This window comes from Odocoileus virginianus, chromosome 5, assembly GCF_023699985.2.
Source record: "Odocoileus virginianus isolate 20LAN1187 ecotype Illinois chromosome 5, Ovbor_1.2, whole genome shotgun sequence".
Classification (NCBI taxonomy): Eukaryota; Metazoa; Chordata; class Mammalia; order Artiodactyla; family Cervidae; genus Odocoileus; species Odocoileus virginianus.
The window spans coordinates 79,915,418-79,929,315 of record NC_069678.1 but is presented as its reverse complement, the minus strand read 5'-3'; the positions used below and the strand labels follow the sequence as shown (position 1 = coordinate 79,929,315).

General features: G+C 47.5%; 1 pseudogene; it reads right to left on the bottom strand.

The window, feature by feature from the left end:
* Nucleotides 1–1,626: 1,626 nt before the first annotated feature.
* On the bottom strand, nt 1,627–12,907 carry LOC110126278 (cytochrome P450 4A11-like; annotated as a pseudogene).
* Between the last annotated feature and the right edge of the window lie 991 nt (nt 12,908–13,898).

The following is a 13,898-nucleotide window of genomic DNA, read 5'->3' as shown; positions in this document are numbered from 1 at the left end:
GGAGAGAGCAGGGCTGGGTGCAGAGAGGCTGGAGGAGGAGTGCAGGGGTCTTGTTCTGGTCAGTGGCCATGTCAGGAGGACTACCCCCTCCCAGTCTCTGGGAATACCAGGGCTGAAGAAGCCCCTCCTCCATCATGGTGGCTGAGGAGAAAGACCAGAGACTCCAAGGTTCTGTCCTGTGTGGGAGGTGCCACCAGCTGTCCTGGACTTGGATCTGACATCCTCTCCCAGCAGCCAACATTTGTGCCCACTTGGTTCCTCCCAGGCCGTCCAGTACTCACATGCCCCCATCACCCGTGGCCTCTGAGGAGCCTGAGGTTCTGTCTGTGAGGAAGGGCTGCCAGGGGGCTGGTGACATGGCTAGGCGGGGCTCTTCTCAAATCTCTTCGGGGGTGAATCAGACCCTTGTGCCTGAACAAGTCTGTAAGTCTTCCCTGCTCTGCAAAGGGTGGGCGCTGGCTGGGCCCCTTTACAGATGTGGTGAGAAAGCTACCACAGAGGAAGAGGCAGGCTCCTTCCCTGACAGGTGTTGGTGTGAGCGTCTTCCCTCTGAGCCTTTGGAGATGAGAATTTTCTCCTGACTCAGCTGTCACAGAAGCCTCAGACGCTGGGCAGGGTGTGGGGCATGAGGGAAGCCAGAGTGTGAGGCTGAAGGGGGGCCGGACATGCTCTCCCTGCTGGGGTTCCAGTCCCACAAAGCAGGTGTTATCTCCCCTTGTCCTCTCCGCTGTCTTCCCTCCCTTTCCCTATCCTTTCCCTCTCCCTTCCCAGCTCCTTTCAGAGAAGACACACACACTCCATATGACATTGTGAACTTTATCCAGGGAGGGCGAGAGAGGGGAAGCCGTATGAGTGACACATGGGAAGACTCATCACACATGAGAGAGAGCAGGGGACAGGCCGATGCTGGTCACAGGACTTAGCAGGTCCAGCAATGGCTGCCCAGGTGTCCTTGTCCTCAACCCCAGATCAGGAGAACAAGCCTGTCTTATCTGAATTGTTCATCTAATCACAAAGTCATGATGAAAGAGAACGTGATGCAAAGACAGAAGCAGAGGGACATTTGGAGATGCCGCTGGATTTGAATGTGGAGGAGGGACCAGGAGCCAAGGAATGCAAAGATTGCAGCTCCCGATGCAGAAAAGGCAAAGAGTGGGACCCTGTCCTAGATCCCTGGAGAGAGGGCTCGCCAACATCTTGGATATTCAAGGTTAACAGATTTCAGATTTCTCACTCCAGAGCTATCAGAGCCTATTCCCCAAGGCAGTGGTGCATTATTTTATCAGCAAAAGGAAATGAATACAGGGACAGATAGGCAGGCAGAAGGAGAGAAATGCAGGGAGTAGACAGAATGGAGGAGGGCTGATGATTGGGATTCAGGTGGACAGTGAGAGATACAGGAGGTCAGAGACAGACGGAGAGATAAGCAGATAGGGAGCCTATCTGCTCTCAGAAAAGTGAGAGGAGAAGGGCAGAAAGTCTGCTGGGCAGGAAACAGGAGATGAGGCAGGCTGGTAGGTGGGCAGATGGAAGCAGGAAGTGGGCAAAGAGGCAAGGACAGGAGAGAGACACAGCAAGGCAGGCTGGCAGGCGGGGCCCTCAGAGCTTGTGCTGTCCACAAAAGGATCAGAGGATCTTCCTGAGCCACAAGTGGATCCCATTTTTAGACTTCAACACACGTTTTCAAATGGGCACTGGGACTCTTGAGGGATCTGGTGCCAGTTCAAATCCAAGGGCCACAGCCACATTCAACTCATTTGTGGCGAACTGCTTCCCTAAGCAGTTCCTGGGTCAGGATGGGAAAAGGAAGTGAGCAGAGGCTTCTGACCCCTGCTGGAGACAGGGATTCAGGGCTGTCCTCCACATGACCAAGCCGTGATCCCTTCCCTATAGGTCACACTGAACTTGCCACCTAGGCCTTGGCCCACACTCTCCCCCTGTCTTCTGACAAAGCCCACCTCTCTAAAGACTAGCTCCTAACTCCTCCTTCTGCTCTCAGCAGGAAATCCTGTTGGGAAGCACCTGCACCCTGAGCACAGAATCAAGTCAAGCAAGTCAGGAAATGTGAATTAGAACTTTGTTCACTGGTTCACAGGCAGTTTCTGGTTTTAGGCCAGGCCAGGACACTCTATGGGGCTGGGTGGGCTTCATGCTCAGGCCCTTACCTTCTGAAGCAGACAAATAGGGGTTCCCATTTCCAGAGAGGACAAGAGAGGATTGTGCAAGAAATCAGAATGGCAACAGACAACTTCCTTGTTGGGACACGAATTAGTGACCCTGAACCTGCTGGACCATTTGCCTCCCAGTTAATTAATGGACTGATCTCCTGTCTCCCCTCAGCCCTTCAGTCAGTCTGTTCTGGAATCTTCCTATTCTACCCTAGAAGTGACCCCCTAACCATCCTTTGGTCTTCTTACCTATCCTTTCAGCCTCCCTGCATCCCCTCTCTCTACTGAGGCCACAGCAGCTCCAGGCCTGTTCTGTGCCCCATCACGAGGACACCACCCAGTGCCGCAGCTGCATCACAGCTCTCTCTGGATTGCTCCTTACTCATCTGGGTCCTGTCTAGCGGAGAGAACTTCTTCTTACACAGGTTGATAAGGATACCAGGGCCGTTAAGGAGGAGAAAGGGACAGACCTCTTTTTTCCCCTTACATTCCTTCATCTTAGTCACAAAAGACATTTTTTTCTTAAGCTCTGAGTTGTTATGCTAACAATCTAAATTGCCTAAGACTAACTTTCTTTAAGCCCAGAGCTAATGATTACAGAAAACAAAACAAATCAAAACATGTCAGTCAGTTCAGTTGCTCAGCTGTGTCCGACTCTGCGACCCCATGAACCGCAGCACGCCAGGCCTCCCTGTCCATCACCAACTCCCGGAGTTTACTCAAACTCATGTCCATCGAGTTGGTGATGCCATCCAGCCATCTCATCCTCTGTCGTCCCTTTTTCCTCCTGCCCCCAATCCCTCCCAGTATCAGGGTCTTTTCCAATGAGTCAACTCTTCACATGAGGTGGCCAAATCTTACTCAAGGGTGTTTTTCCTTAAGCTTGTACTAATGATTGCATAACAACAATGTATCTTGATCCAGGACATGTTTCTCCTTCTTGACAGGAACCTTCTGACTAATCCTATTATCTTAAGATAATATGTTGTGGGAGTGGGTCTGATAAGACCTCTACAACCTTGAGACATTCTTTTGAAAAAGTATATAAATCCCTTAAGACTAGCAACACTTTCTGCCTTCTTCTGATGTCTATGTCAGAAGCTTTCTCTGTCCCTTGTGACAGTAATAAAACTTTTGCCACACAAAGCTCTGAGTGACTGAAGCCACCTCTCTGGTCCCAAAGCAAACTTCTCTCCCTCAGAGATCACGAATCCAATACAGTTTACTGTAAGCCATCATAGCTCCTCTTCCTCAACTCAGCTTCTCTTGTGGTTCCTTCCCCCACCTCCGCAGACCACATGCTCAAGGCTCAATCCAGTGACCACCACCTTCACCACCTCTGCTCACTGCACCTCTCCCCTCCTCAAGGCACCTCAAGGCACCATTAGTGTTAACTCAAGGACATATCACATCCAGTGCCTAGCACAGTGCCAAGATCTTTGAACCTTCCACAGTCTGCTCAATGAATGAATGAGTGAAAGAGTGGATGTGTGAATGAAGTCTGTCTTGAGTAGACGTGTTGATTTGTTGACAGTGAGCTCTGAGGGAGGACAGCATTATCATCCCTGTGTTCCCATCTCCTAGCACAGGTCTTGGTACATGGAGACATGCTTAATACATACTTTCATATTTAAACAAAATTAAAAGGAAATCAGTCCTGGGTGTTCATTGGAAGGACTGATGTTGAAGCTGAAACTCCAATATTTTGGCCATCTGATGCGAAGAGCTGACTCATTTGAACAGACCCTGATGTTGGGAAAGATTGAAGGCAGGAGGAGAAGGAGATGACAGAGGATGAAATGGTTGGATGGCATCACTGACTCAATGGAGATGAGTTTGGGTAAGCTTCAGGAGTTGGTGATGGACAGAGATGCCTGGCATGCTGCGGTTTATGGGGTCGCAAAGAGTCAGACATGACTGAGCAACTGAACTGAACTGAACTGAATTGAATTGAAAAGAACCTAAATGGAGTGACAGTATGTTATATATTAATTCTGACCTAGGAATTAACTTGCTGAGTCCCTCCTGCCCTCTAGTGGCAGCTGTATGACATGCAGCCATGTCTACAAGGAAAGGGCGGGACCCTGGTGCAAATAAAATCCTAGAACGAATTCAGGAAGACAGGTGGCTTCAAACCTGTTCTTTGAAGATTGATTCACCAATTGAAAATTTCACAGAACTGTAGACTCAGAAAAAAAGAAAAAACTGGTTCTTGCTAAGAAGTTGCGTTATGAAAGTTACTGTTTCAGGGGATGATATTACAATTTTCACCGTAGTTATTCTGGATGTGTCATTCACCTTGATCATCATTTAAAGTGTGCTTTATATTTACAGGCAAAAAATTTTCAAATGCTTGTGTTAAATACAAAATAGTGGGTTTTTCTCTCACAATTACTTGCTTGTCCTCTACTTTATGCTTTTTGCCAACGTTAGACACTATATAATTTGGGAGCGCAGTGTATAACCCACCATACATGTAAAGAATTTGGGAAACTTGAAAAGGTATCACATTTATGTGAATATTTAGTCAAAGATTCGTTAGGGCCCCCAACAGAAATAGAGAGCACACTGACTGTGTACCTTTCTTCAAAGGGCAATTGTAACTGATCACTAATATGATTTGAATCCCTAGGACAGTTGGGAAGAAGGAAGACAGCTGGGAGTCCGAATCCATGGAAACACAAGATATACAATGAGAAGCCGATTGGTGATTTAAGCAGAAAAGGTAGTGCTCTGACTAGGAATGTGGGAAGAGAGAAGAGTCATCTACCTTTTAAGATAACTGATAATTGCAAAGAAATAAGCATCTGAAGATTAACTTTCATGAAAACTTCTGATGCTGAAGTCATACTCCTAAAGTGAGGAAATCCCCAGAATACTTTGAAACAGACACTGACATGGAAATGTGGCCAGTCATTGCAGAAGTTAGGAGATCAAAGTCATTGTGGCGGGTCCTGAAAGCCTTCTTATACCTGAAGACACATGCCTCCTTCTCAACACATCAACATACAAAGGACAAAACTGCATGCACCACATCTGAATGTAGACAAGTCACACATACTGGGTAGCAACCAGTAACACCTGCTTCCCCAAGTACAGAGGCCTCACCTGGATCCTCCTGAGAAGGACAGGAAGGCATGGCTGTGTCAAGTAGAACCTGGTGCAAACTGGGATGGGTCAAACATCTGCAGAGAGAGCACTGGGGCCAGGACAGATGCTCTTGCAAGACTGTTGCGCTGGGCATGACAAATCACATGATCACTGATTAGGAGTAGGTAACCAGGGCCCAGGACTGAGAAGTTAAAGAATTGGAGGCTTACATACAGGAGCAACTCAGATGACAAGTCACATTTATCAAGTGCCATCACGACCCTTTGGAAATGTGCAGTAGCTCATTTAGTACTCACACAGCCCTCAAGGAAGGCCGTCTTATCCCCAAGTGGAGAAGAGGCACCTGAGCCTTGAGAGGTTAACGGATGTGTCTATGATCTCACAGTTAGGAAGTGGCAGGGCTGGGATTCAGGCCCACTGGGAGGGGAGCTGATGGTTGGCCTCCAGCCATGGCAGATCATCAGATGCTCTCTACCATCCACAGGAAGGCCTCAAAAAGAAGTCAGTGTGACCCCTGGTGGTGATTTCACTGAGCTCCCTCCTTAGACCCCATATGGAAAAAACAATCTCCACCTGTTTCTCTCTGCTTTTGCTTCAAGCCTTTACAACTCAAGGAATTAGAACTCTAGGACTCCATTACAAGACCGCATTCAAAGTCCAGCAGTTGCTTATTGAGCATTTTCTGCTTCAGATTCTGCATCAAGCACTTTTCAAAAGTTGTCCACACTTCAAAGCAAATATTAACTATCTTGAGACAGAAACATAGTCATGCCATTCCAGAACTGGAAGAGCCCATGTGGGGCTCTGATGTCCTGTGTGGTCTTGGAGTGGACTTAGGTGAGCGGTGAGGTGAAGTTCATACCTGCAGGTAAACAGCGTCCATCAGGGAAGGTGATGGGCTTGCTCAACTCTCCGGCTGTGCTGGGCATTGGTGGATAGAGTCTCAGTGCCTCCTTGATGCACATGGTGGTATAGGGCATCTGGTCCAGGTGGTCCCTGAAAAGAAATGCATCTAAGGGCGGACAGGATAGGACAACCAGGGATTCTCCATAGCTCAGGTGGGACAGGTTCTTCCATCTCCTGGACACTCACCAGGTGATGGAAGCACCATCCCCCAGGAGGCTCTGGATCTCTTCTTGGCACCTCTGCTGATGCACAGGGTGGGAAGCCAGTGTATAGAGGATCCAGGAAATGTCACTGGCTGTGGTGTCATTACCCTTGAATGTGAACATGTCCACTTCAGCACAGAGGTCCTCATCAGACAAGCTGCTCCCATTCTCCATCTGTGGAGGCAGGGCCAGAGTGCAGGATCTGCCCTTCCTGTGTGCTTCTGCCCAAAGGCTCAGGCCTCTCCTGCCCACACTCACTCTGGCAAAGAGGAGGATGTCCAGGAAGTCCAAGTGCCTCCTGCTCCTCACCTTCTCCAGCTCTCCCTCCTTCTGCAGGTGAGCCTTCCTCTCCTTGATCACTGCGTCTGTCCCAGAACAGTGGTTCCCAGCCAGAACTGAGCACTCTGGGGGACCATATGCCATCAGCCATCCACATAGACCCATCTGCCCCTCAGGCCCCGTCTGGGTGCCAGGTAGATGTGGGTGAGGGTGGGACTGGGTGAGCATGTCAAGACTGAGAACTCCAGTGTCATCTACTCCAGGCAGAAATCCCTGCAGTAACACAGTCCATGGAGGCTCTGTCAGAATGCTTCTGGGAGGGGGTCTCACTCATTCATCACCAACATGGTAACTCCTGTAACTCCCTATTCAATACCTGACACCGTGACCTCTGGGTTCCTGGTCCCTGCAGCATGCAGGTGTGTATCAGCTCCTGAAGAGGAAGCAAGAGTCTGGGTTCTGCCTGAGGGGTCAAGCCCAGGCCCTTTCACATGTTCCTGATGAAAGTGTGTGGAACAGCCCATGAACAGGAGAAGAACCTGTGTGTTGATGGGCGAGCTGGCAGGCCTGATGGTTCCAGCTTTCAGGGGTCAGCCTGTAGATGAAGTCATTTTGGTGGAATATATTTTTCATTTGGGAAATGTTGAGATCAATGTCAGAACTGTTGAGATCAATATATATCAAAATATCAGATTGTTGAGATCCTTGATGGCCTGGAAGTAGGATTGGGATTTCCTGAAGGGAGAGGATGTAGAAGAGACTGGAGTTGAGGGGCCTCTGACCTGGAGAGGGATTAGGGCTCTGGGTTGAGGATTCCTCAGTCAGTAGGGACAGGCAACACTGAGGCATTGTCATTTCTGTCTTACCCTTGAAAATCCTCAGTATTTACAAGTGTCCCGAGGGGCCAGGCTTTTCCCTTGTAGGAATCAGGGACCTGTGACTGAGTCAAGAATAGTCTGAGTGGTATTTGACCATGGTCCATGTTTCTCTACATTAATTTTTGTGCTGAGAAACATTCCTGCTGCCCTTACTGGCTCTCAGATAAGTCCTCCCCAGCTGGTGACAATGGGACCCTGCCGTTGAAGTGCTGTCACTGACCTGTCAGTCTGGATGCTGCCCTGGAGGCTGAAGGGGCACTTCATGATGGTGTCCAGGGTCGTCAAGGAGACATGTCTGAAGATCTCCAGATGTGAGTCCTGGCTGACGAGCTTCTCCCACTTGTCCTGTGGAGGGAGCTGGATTGACTCTGCTCTGCTCTCCCAGAAGGCCTGTGCTGACAAGGCCAGTCCCCTCTTTCTCTACTTATTTGCTTGAGATTTCCTCACTCTCTAAGCAGATGTGCTTCAGCAACTGAGGCTATAACGTATGTGTGTGATATGATGCCAGTTTTCTATGAATATTTTACTATATAAATTGACATGTTCTCTCATAATATTTGAATTAATTCTGAATTTTAGCAATAACTTATGATGATAAACATCTTGTGGCAGAGCAAAAAGCATAGTTTCTTGGGGACAAAGGGGGAATTGAAATCAACAGTTGGTCAGGCGATGTCCAACCCTAGTAAGCAAATATTTAAGGGCAAGGAAAAGCCTAAGAAGCTCTCTTAGGGCTCCTAGGAAGGGGCTTGACTTACTTCAGTTCCTTTCATTTATCCAATATTAGCTGAGCCCAGGTGGTACCTGGTCTGGATCAGAGATGACATTTGTGAGGATCCAACTCTTTGAGTGCAGACCTGACTTTATTTGCTCCCATGAGTGGCTCAGTGCTACAAAGAAGCCCTGAACCCACAAACAGCCCACCTGACTAACATTCTGGGATGTATACTCATCCACTGAATCTGTCATTGCTCAAGCCAGTCATGGCCAATTTGTGCTGCTGTCCTTGTTCTAGTCTGCTGTGTTGAAGACTTGCAGATGAGAGGAATGTGCACCCTGAATAACCTCCTTTTCTTTGTTGAGGAACAAATTGTGGATCCAAGTTGGTGCCTGAGTGCTCCTCTGTCCCATTCAGTTTTGGTGAGCACTGTCTCTTGTGGATTTCTAAATTCATCATTCTGGGGACTGTATCTGATGGTTGTCTGAGGGACACAAGTGTCTGAGAGTGGACTTTGTTAATTTTATTGAATGTGAGTGGGTACTGGCAACAAGGGTTGAACTCACCAGCATCCTTTGGACAGAGTTGGCCATGAATCCCACGTAGGGCTTCAGAATGTCATAGTGGAAGGCTGGGGTCAGCATCCACCAGTGCTAGAACCACGTCTGCCCCTCCAACAGCAGCAAACCTTTCCCTGGATGGGTGTATATGGGCATCGGGGACACTGGGGCCAACTTGGGAGGAACTGAGTAGGTTAGGAGAAGGCTCATGAAAAGCAAGAGTTGGAAAGGCAGTATGTTTCAAGGATGTGAATTTCCAGTATGTCTGTCCCGTAATCATGCTGACATGATTATGACAGCAGTGAGATAGAAGTGGATAAACAGTAGTGGAGGGGGCAGGTGATAGAAGTACTTATTTAAAAGTCAGGATGAGAACATTGGAAAGAACAGAGAAGAAATGAAGAAGAGGCTCAGCTTTAGGAGGGCTCTCAGCACCATTACAAAGGATGAATGTTGTGTTGGAAGAAGAGAAATAAGGCTTGATTCAGAGATGGTGGTGGTAACTGGGTGCCTGGCAGCAGTTCTCCATTATGCAAAGTGGAAGCTCTTTTTAACCTAACTAGTAGGTGGAACACTGTTGTATTTAAATGTACTTACCAATCCAGGGAATCAGGAATCTGTATATACTATGAGATTTTGGGCCTGAAAAGTAAGGAAGAAAAGTTGAGGGGGCCAAAAAAGTCAGGGAGCCCCCAGAGCAGCTGAGGTCTAGGCCATGGGCTTCCTCCCCTTTCTGGTGCTTGTCAGATGGCAGTCTGTCTCAATATACCACCCACTTGCCTCCCATCCCTGACTCTCTCTGTCCTGATAGTCACTGTGAGCCCAGGATGTTCTGGGAACAGAATATCCACAGGACCAAGAATGGTGAATTGCCATGAAACATTAGCTCTGTTCAATGCCAGAAAAAGACAGAACCTGTGGGTGTACTATAATTTGTGGTGGTTTGTCCATCCCATGACCAAGGAGAAGCAACTGTGAGAGGTGCTCAGCCTTGATCAGCATGGATAGGGAATTGTCTTTCAGATCTGGGATCATCTCAATTTGGCTGCAATAAGAAAAATAGTAAGAAATAAAAGAGAAAGCAGCCTCACCCAGGTGTTTGAGCATTCAGAAGTAGTAAATAATGTTGTCTTTAGTCTGGCCGGTGGGTTGAGGAATGTTTGAAAGAGTTCAGGCCTTGATGTCTGAAGGGCCAGTCTCTTCTGGAATTTCACACCCAGGGGCATGTACTCAAGGGAAGATTTTCTCCTGCTGAGGGTTTCCCTCTCACCTGATCTCCCCAGGACCACCTTCATATAGTCAGGGTCATAGATCAGAACTATGGCCATTGTCCCCTACAGCCAGCGAACACGTGCACCCGGGTATTTCTCTACCCTTTTCAGTAGGGCTTGCAGCTCACTGTCATCTTGGAACTGTAAGCAAAGAAAAGACTAATCAATAAAACCCTTCTTTCAGTTCCAGGGCTGGAGTCGTGTCAAGGGTAGGATGGGGTATCAGGAGATTACTCTGGATCCATCAGCAGAACTAAGAGTTTAGAACTATTTCTTATGACTTGGGCTCTGATCCAGACCTTGCTGGCTGTCCATCTTTGATGCTTAGACAATATTCTTTCCCATTGTTGGGTAGACGTAGGCCACCACTACAAACTGCTTACAGACACCTACATCAGGGTTGACTCTTTGGTGCACAAAACTTTTGGAAGTCATTTGGATAAAATTTGCATGAGCAATTAATGATAATTCATATCACTTGGTAAACAGTTTTGTCTTATTTTGTTTATTTGAAGAAGAAAAAATAGACTATATTTAAAAAATTAAGCTATGATTTAATTTCATTTTACCATACTGACTGTTATATATCTTCAATACTGTCACAGCATACATGTAAATGTTAATATGAAAGGGTATTTAGAATATATATGGCTAAGTGAAAAAAGTTAAACTATATGTGTGTGTATAATATTATTTTACATATTGAGTGTGTGCATAGTTGTGGGACAGATTCCAGATGTATATATAAAAATGGTTTAGAAATAAGATTGTGAAAATAGTTGGATTTTTAAATCTCATATCATTTATTAATATTCAGAAACATTTGTGCACTTCCCATTGCCTAGAGGAATCTTTGTACACTCCTGAATGTGGACCACAAAGCCCTTTCCTTTATGTTTTACTGTCTCTATTGTTGCCCTTGTAGGGCCAGCAATTTCACAGGACCCACTGCTCTGCCCCCACGATGCTGCTGCCAGCACTCCTTGCACTGGCTCCACCTGCTCACTCTCAAGGCTTTTGCTTATGTTCTTCCCTCTAGCTGGTGGCCCGTCCTCTTTGCCACAGAGCAACAGTTTCTCCTCAACTTTGGAGACTCAGCTTTGTTTTGCTATGGCTGGATTTCTCATCAACAGTTGGTCCCCAGCATGTTCTGTAGTCAAATCATCTTTATTTCAATGACTTCTGTATCTGATCTCTGCCTGCATCCTTCTCCCATCAGGACTCAGGAGCTCTGAGGCAATTTGTCTACTGTGGGTCATGTTCCTTCATGAAGCTTGTGTTTACTGAGCAGTAACTCTGTGCCAGACACAGATTGAAGGCACTAAATTAGGAGGCGGCTCTAGATGCTTGTCTGTTTGGAGCCTGCAGGCTAGTGAAATAGACTGAGAGATCAAGGGGCCATAAGAGGAGGGCGTCATGAAAGTGTGATGGAGGGAAGATGAAGCCTCAGGGAAGCTTTGGGAAGGGTGCTTAACTCAGACCTGTCTTAGAAAGCCCTTTGTCCTGAACTTGCTCATTAATCAAGTCATCATTTACCAAGATGCTTTTGGGTTACAAAGATGAACCAGAGGCAGGCTCTCCCAGAAGGAGCTCATAGCTATGACACTGCAGATAGAAATAGCTGAATCTAGTCAGCTCTGCCTTATGAGAAGGATCTGCAAAAGACAAAGAGCTTTCCTCTTCACTCCTGGGCGACCAAGAAAAATACCTAAGAGGAGATGGCTTGGGGTTGGGCCTTGGTAGATAGAAAAGAGGGACAAGGTCCTTCCAAGGAGAGGGCCCATGGGAGCCAACTCCCAGAGGCTAGAATGCACAGGCAGGTGGGGTGGACCCCAAGTAACCTGCAGTGCAGGAAATTAGGAAGGAGAGAGAGATACTGGGCCAGCCCACATGGGACTTAGATGTTTCCAGTTCTTGTCTTTGTCTCCACTCTGCGCTAATCATGCAGCCAAGAAAGAGGGGCCTCAGCTCTCTGCAATCTGTGATTGTCTCCTAACACTTGTTTAAGCCATAGACCCTTGGTGACCCCTCTCCATCTGACTTTTCTCAGAGATCCCCCACCTCACAGGCCAGTGCTGCCAATGAGTGTGGCAGTGCTGCCTCTCCCAGCCTGAAAGCGGCTCCTTTTCCTCCTTCTGTCCCTCCACACAATGGACTGACACCCCTCTGTGCTGGGTGCTGGGGGTGAGGGGGATTACAGGCTCAGTTCCAAGAGTTCATAGTCCAGAGAAAGGACACCAGGCAGGCAAACTCACCCGGCTGATGGTGAACCTCGAATTTCAGTTCTCTTTACCTGGCCCCATCCTGGAAACCTCGCTCCTGTGTGCCAACAACTGAAATCACGAGTTGAAAAATCCCTCAGTCTGATCAAGGCAAGCAGGTTTGTCTTATAGCTGATGTGACACTACCCAGCAGGTGAGCTCTTTTCCTGTGACCTGACACTGTCTTAGATATCTCTCTGTTGTCTCCTGGGCAGTGAACCCACAGGGCTGATCCATCAGATTGATGTCAGTGCTTCCAGACAAGCACAGGGCAAGGTATGAACTCGCTGACCATAACCATGCTCTACATCCCTGCCCCTAGTGGCCCTTCCAATCCCCAGTCAAGCTCCATCCTACCTCCTGCTTGTGCCCATAGAGTCAGTGGGAAGGAGGAGATGGGAACTGATGAAGGGTTTTGAGCAGCCACTGTCTGTGCAGGTAAAGCTGTACTGCCTTGAACAGAAGCAGAACCAAGCCGATCAGGGAGATCACCTGCAGAAGCCCAGAGACACTGCCCAAGGCACTGGTGGGGCTCAGTGCAGAGACACTCATGGTGCAGTGGTTTCTGGATAGCTGACTGTCGCTGACTGTGGCTGACCTTCCTGGAGCAGCTAGCTTGGTCTGGGAGGATCTCCCCACCCACATAGGGGAGGGTGAAGGTGAAGGCAGAGCTCAGACCTGGGCCTCCAGAGTCGTTGTTGGCTACTTTTTTTTTTTTAAATTTAAACCATCTCTCCTTTGTCACAAAATGTAAGTGTTAAATAGTTGGAATAGGAAAAAGGAGTCCAAAATAGCAGTGGCTAAAAAACAAAGAAAGGGAAAAGCCCGTGAAAATAGAACAGAGGAAGTCTGAGGACTGGAATGAGAACCTCAGGTGAAGCAAACAGCCCTCCTGGCTAGACCAGTTTACACAGGGCAAGCTCAGGGGGAGGAGAAAAAAACATATAAAAAGAGGAGCCAAAACTGAGCCTCTGGCTTCTCTTCTCTTTGTGTCTTTTGGGTCAGTCTGCCCTCACTCCTTGAGGATGTAGTTTCCTTTGTTTTCCAAATAAAACTGAGCTGTAACACTGATCCATCTATCACTTCAAATTTTTGCTGCAGCAAGACAGAATCATGGATATTACACACTCCCCCAACATCTATGGTGCTGTTTCTTGAATTTAACCTAGGTGAAACAACCTCAGCTTGACTCCTGTGAGATGGAGGCCAAGCACAGCAGAAGCCCAACTCAGTGCAAGCTCCCATGGTGGAAACTGAACATGAAGAAAACCTAGTGCCATGAAGGAGAAATCAAAAGCTTCACAGACAAGCAAAAGCTGAGAGAATTCAGCAACACCAAACCAGCTCTTCAACAAATGCTTAAGAATCTTCTCTAGATAGGAAACATAGAAAAGGTTTGTAAACTTGAATCCAAAACAAAGTAAATGGCAATGGGATCATGCTTATCAATAATTACCCTAAATGTAAATGGGTTGAATGCCCCAACCAAAAGACAAAGACTGGCTGAATGGACAAAAAAGCAAGACCTGTATATATGCTCTTT